General features: G+C 38.2%; 1 long non-coding RNA gene across 2 annotated transcripts; it reads left to right on the top strand.

Moving 5' to 3' along the window:
* The first annotated feature begins 561 nt into the window (after nucleotides 1-561).
* On the top strand, nucleotides 562-5912 carry LOC135414908 (uncharacterized). Of its 2 annotated transcripts, XR_010430890.1 has the most exons (3): nucleotides 562-1740; nucleotides 2122-2962; nucleotides 5662-5912. It is a non-coding gene; the product is annotated as an uncharacterized LOC135414908 (long non-coding RNA). The 2 variants fall into 2 exon arrangements; XR_010430889.1 differs by having other exon boundaries at nucleotides 2122-5912.
* The last annotated feature ends 254 nt before the right edge of the window (nucleotides 5913-6166 follow it).

Here is a 6166-nt window from a genome sequence, read left to right as displayed (position 1 = left end):
CTTCTGTTAATGACTCAAGCCTGAAGTAATGCTTCCTAAGTTCCTTTCAAGTTATTTGGGGCTCAAGTTATTTGGGGATACTTGATGAGATTCTTAACTACATTGTGGAAGTTTTTGCTTCCCACTCCCCAAAGCTTTGCACAAAAAGCCCTAAGTGAATTGTCCTAGTTAAGCTCACCTCTGAGATGAAGTGATAGAAACCACAAACTTATTTGTTTTTTCTCTCTGGTGATAGAGAGGAGAAACTCATCTTAGCCTGACCTGCAAAAGTAATGAGAGTAGTCTGATATAACCAAACTGTTGTGGTGAACAATGTTTTCAGCTTTTCATTACTGGAGTAGAACCATCAGACTGTAGTTCCCTACAAAACATACGTATGTGCTACCTGGGTATTAGAAGTCAATAATAGTCTTTCCTCAATCCTCCCCTGCCCACCAATTATAGACACTTGTTGCCCTGCATTAAGTTATTTTGGGGTCCAAAAAGGTGAATTCAAAGTTAGAACTTTCTCTGAAGGAATATTGACCAAGTTACGTATGTGATAAATATCTCAAACCTCTCAATGCTGAGGTTCTAAAGAGTTAGTTCTCTTGTTTTATTCTGTATCCTTCTTTCACAACTTCAGACTGCAATTACTGCTCTGTTTTAGAGGTTGGAACAAAAACCTGTTTTGACTGAACTTACTCTTTCCCCCCCCTTTACCTTGAATAAAGTGGGGATTGGACTTCGTACTGTGTGGTATCAAAGTGAAAGTGGCATCCCTTTTGCTAAATTGTTTTGCTACTACTTTGGGGCTTCTTGACCTAAGTGCTTTTTGCAATGGGAAATACACTATTCAGTGCTATCTTGCCCTTTAAGGGCAAGGTTCTCTGGTATGTGATAACTGGAATCCAGAGAAAGTCCAGGAACACTTTCCAGTAGCAAGCAAATCTGGAGACCTGCATGTTTCAATTAAAGCTCTAAACAAGGCCAGGAAAGCAGTCTGAAATATGCAGCATGTATACCACAATCTTCCCGCAGTGTCTAAACTTAGAAATCAAAGTATGTGCTGAAATGTTTTTATCTGAATATTGGGACATAAATAGTGAATTTTTTCTTTGATGTGAATTGCCAGCATGTCTGTAATAGAACTGAGTTCTCTGCAAAGTATAATACCATCTATTCATAAATAGGGTAAATGAAGTCTGTTTTGCAGAATACCTTAATAATTTAGGTAATTCAGATGCTAGCTGAGTTCCTGATACCCCTACTTTCCCTGCGTCTGTCAGACTGCCATGGGTTTTTTTCTAAGGTTATATTTTTTCTAATCTGAAAGGAATCTTCTGAGGTTATTCAAAACAACTGTCTGTGCTTTTTTTTATTTTCTTCTTTGAATCAAAATGGAATTCTCATCCTTTTTAGCAACTTCACACCTTGTCTAATTTCATGGTTTCTTTTGCTGCAGACATGACTTTAGCAACCCTCGATACTCTTCAAATCCCTTGCTGATTCTTCTCCAAGTGAGCTTTGGCTTTCTTGACTCTATTCCTTCATGCTGAGAGAGTGGCTCTGTATTCCTCTAGGGTCACTTGCCACTCTTTCCACCTTGTGTGTTCGTTTTTATGTCTTGAGTTTAGTCAGGAGCTCATTGTTCATTCTTGTCAGCTTTCTGCTACCTTTCCTTGATTTCCCACGCATCATGACTGGAGAAGGTGACCACTGAAAATCAACCAACTCCCCTGGACCCTTCTGTCTAGGACTGTCTGCCTTAGCTTTCCTCCCATGCTGATCCCTGAACTGGCCAAGGCCTGCTCTTCTAACGTAAAGGGTTATGATCCTGCTATTGCTTTGAAGGCAAAATAGTCTTTGGTTACACTACTTGGTCTGCTGATGAGGTAAAAATGTTGTCTCTCTACTTAATGATGCTTTTTTTGTTGAATTCAACCCTTTTAATTTAGCCTTGGTCAGGAAGGTGACTGTAGGCTTCTTGGGACTGAGGGTCATCTTTTTGATTTGTTTTTGTTAGAGTCGTGGCCTAATCCTCACATGTCCCTGAGTTTGCATCACAGCATTTGATATGTAGGATTCACATCTACCAGTGAATCCACCAGTGCAGAAACTGGATGAGTAGTATCTGGAAAGTTGTGCAGCTAGGAGAAACACACTTCTCTTGCTAAATTCTTCTGTATTCACAGTGCACAGTAAGTCCAAGAGGGAAGAAAAAAAAAAAAAAACCAACAAAAAGAAAACAGTTGGATTTCATACTAACTGTAAAATGAATGTTAAAATTGTTAATGTTCAGACAATTATCTATTATTTAAATACATCTTGGGGCTGCTATGTCAGTATTTCTAAGCGTATTTGAGAAATTATGGATGCTGTGGTGGTGGTGGTGGTTCTTTTTTTGCAAATCTGTGATGTCCACGTAGTGTATCATTTTTGGTAGATTATGTATACAATAACTTTATAAATCTTTCTGTACTTGCTGTTCTCTTTTTGATAGATACCATACCTGGACTAAGCAAATTTATCTTCTTGAGGAAAAAAGAAAAGGCACCTTAAATAAAACCAGTTCTACTTCACATTGATTTTTTCAGTGTCTTCTAGGAGTATGGTCCAGATCCTTTTATTCTTGCCCATTCTGTGTACCTGTAATAAGTTCTGATGAAAAACCAAACAGTTTTTCTTTAATATTTCTTACTTAAAAAAAAAAGTTTTCTCTTTTTTTTTTTAATGACGAGGAGGAAGAAGGAGTGCCAACTTTAAGAAATAAGGTGTCCTACTTATTGGGGGCTTTTATTCGGTTTTGTTTTTTTTTTCTTCCTAGATAAAAATGGCTACCCAAAAACAGGAATGCGTGAATAAATTAAACAGTATTCTAATGGGTGAGACCTTGTACATCATCTTATTCTTCTCTTGCCAGTGTGGAATTATTCTCTCTGTGCTACTTGGAAATGCAGTATCTAATTACAAATTTGCTGAGGTAATGTCTTTTCCATAATTCCCTATTATTTTATCTATCATAATATATGAGCAGGTACTCATTTGACAGTAATTCTTTTTAATGACTAGGACACTAAACAAGAACTCTCCCACATGCAGCTGTGATCATGCCACATTTGTTTGAGGTAATGCACAGAAAAAAATGTGGTCCTGTGTAAGATCTTTGCTTTGAAAAGGCGGAAGAGGAACAAGTTCAGAGACCCTAGACTCATCTTTGACCTTTAACATAAAAAATAGGCAGATTTTTCAGTTCACTTTCAAATTTTTTGGTTTCTGGAATAAGCAGTGTCACATTATCAAACACTGAAGCTAAGAAAGCCAGAAACTACCATTTAGAAAAGTGTAACAACAGCTGACATTTTCATATGAAAAGCACTTATGTAAAGAAAATGTCTAACCATAACTCTTGGCAGCAGTGAAATGTAGTTTCAGAGCTAAGATCAACTTGCTCTTGGGAAATTCAGAATTTTTGCTGTGTGAGTGCATCCATCAGTGATTTTGTAAGTTACTTTAAGAAAGTCATTATCATTTATTTATCAAGTAACAGCAAGGTTAGCTGTAGCTGCTCAGCACTGGCAAATAGATCACACATCACTGGGAGTGGAAAAGAGGGAATGTGGAAGTCACCAGGTGCATGGAGCAGACACCAGAAAGGGGTGGTGGGGAAGCCACCAACAATGGTCTCTTGGAGCTCTTTAATAATTTTGTCCAAGACCCTGTACTGAAGCAGCAGTTTCTCAGGTTAGGGAATAAAGAATTGTCTCTACTCCATTTTTACTTGTACTCATCTATACATCTAAATGCTTGTGTTTTAAGGAAATACTTTCATACGTAGATACATGGAGACCTTTGTGCCATAGTATAGATAAAGACCTTTCAATTGAAGGACTTCATAACTTTGGGGTTTTTTTCATTATACATCATAATATATTCAGTGATTAAAATAAATTCTTCCTACTTGATGTCAACTTGCAACAAGAAATTTGATTGCATTGTGAGCTGTACGAGCTGGATAAACTCTTCCCATGAGCTTGCAAGGGAGAAAAGATGATTCATTAAGACACAAGCTGTTCTGTCTTTTAGGACATGATTCCGTTATCAATTCCTTGCACACTGTTCATGTTCAAAACAAACGGAGTGTCCCCAGAATAAGTTTTGGTTTATGTTAAAGCTCTTGCACAGATGGTGTTTGACAGACTATTTGACAAGACAGGCATCCTAATGGGATGACAGCTCTGGAATTCCAGTTGTTTGAGAAAAAGAGCTCTGTGGCCCGGGTGGTGCGGTGTTGCTTCAGGCATTCCCTTTGTAGGTGATAAATGTTATGGCACAGCTGTTTGCCCCATGCAGAGATGCACGGCTGTGCTACTCTGGGAAAGGAGTTTATCTCTGTGATGCTGTTTCAGTATGTTATGCTGCAGATTTTCACAACCTTTGTATTAAGCCAGCAGAGGGTACTCTTAAGCTTCCAAGAGTAAGTTGTTACATTGGATGCTTCATGAGGTTACTGCTTCAAAGAGAGTTATGGTACTGAGGGAAGGAGCTGGAAATGCGAGCTCTTAATTGTATGAGCCTCATTGCACTTAAGTAAAAGTGTTGAATAGGTCATATACTTTATGAATAAACCTACACTGCTTTCTTTCCAAAAGCACAAACCAAGATCTTCTCAGTATAATATAATCTTAGAAATGGAGAAATTCAGGTTTGAAGGTACTTCAGGATGTTTCTCATCCAACCACCTGCTGAAGCAGGGTCGCTGTGAGATCTGAGTACCTGCCTTACCCACTCCTGAACACCAGTAAGGATGGAAACTGCACATCGTCTTTTGGCAGCTATCATCACAGTCAAATTGTTCTTCTGTGTATTCAGGCTGAACCCATCTTGTTCAAACTTACACCTGTTTTCTCTTGCCCTCTTGCCATACATTGCTGTGAATCCTTGATCTACTGGCTCTGCTCCCACTAATGCATTCCAGGAGGCTTCTGGCCCTCTCTTCTGTGAGGGTGCTGCTGTCTCACGTTCATCTTGCTGCCCACCAGACCCTCAGGGCTTTTTCCACAGAGTTACTCTCCAGCTATCAGTCCTCAGCCAGTATCACTGCAAGGGGCTCTTCCTTCCAAAGTGCAGTAATTTGGGTTTGTTCTCTCTGAGTTCCATAAGTCTCTGTCAGACCATTCCTCCACCTTGGCTAGATCAAATTTTCTATTAATTCTTATATTTACACTCCATTTTTATTCAAAACAACAGTTCTGCTACCTTTAATAGAACAAATTTAATAGAGTGAATACTCTATTATACATATATAAATCCTAAAACTTTGTAGACTTGTGGATTACAGACTTGTACACAAAGTTACTACAAATAATGCTACAAAATTACATCATAGATTCTAACCTTTTCAGTAAATAATAGAGGAACAGAGTTTTATCTTTTCTTTGGAAAATAATACTTTGAGAAGAAAAATACATAGCTTACATATCTCTCGTGCAATGTGATAGTCAAGTACAAAGTACAAATGCACATTTCACAATTCTTGACAGAGTGATGTAAACCTCATTAGAAGTATGACATTTTTAAAGGCTCAAATCTTTTTCTAAAAACTGTATATATTTATGTCATTATTCATAGGTACAAATAGAGATTATTTAAAGCACAACTTTCTCCTTCACTATTTTTCAGTCTTTCCCTCGGCCAGTCAGCTGTATCACCAGTTTTTCCTCCTGCCTACAAATGTCTATTTTCTGCAGATCACAAGCAGAGCAATGAGGTGACCAGAAACACCTGGAACCTCTTCAGAATTCTTGATGCCACATCTGGAGCTCCCAGGATTGTTAAAGCACCGAGACCAATGGAACCGCTTCTATTATTAATTTACAACCTGCACTTAGCCTCTAGTTGGTGAAAAAAATAAAGTAGTCTGTCACACTGCACTGGAAAAGATGCTGATCCCTGTTCTGCATCTCACACTTCCATGGGAAACATGCACGGTTGTTGAATTTGGCCATATCAGAGCATGTGTTTTAAATCCTGTGAACTTATATGTCAACATCAATTTAAAAACCTTCCAGTTTTCATAGAATTTTATAAACAAGAATATGTAGTACTTCTGAACAGTTACCTGCTATTACTCTGAAAATAGTCTGATATTTACCAGAAATCATCACCAGGAGAGGTACGTGCTCCC

This window comes from Pseudopipra pipra, chromosome 5 (assembly GCF_036250125.1).
Source record: "Pseudopipra pipra isolate bDixPip1 chromosome 5, bDixPip1.hap1, whole genome shotgun sequence".
NCBI lineage: Eukaryota > Metazoa > Chordata > Aves > Passeriformes > Pipridae > Pseudopipra > Pseudopipra pipra.
This window is presented reverse-complemented; position numbering and strand designations above follow the sequence as displayed.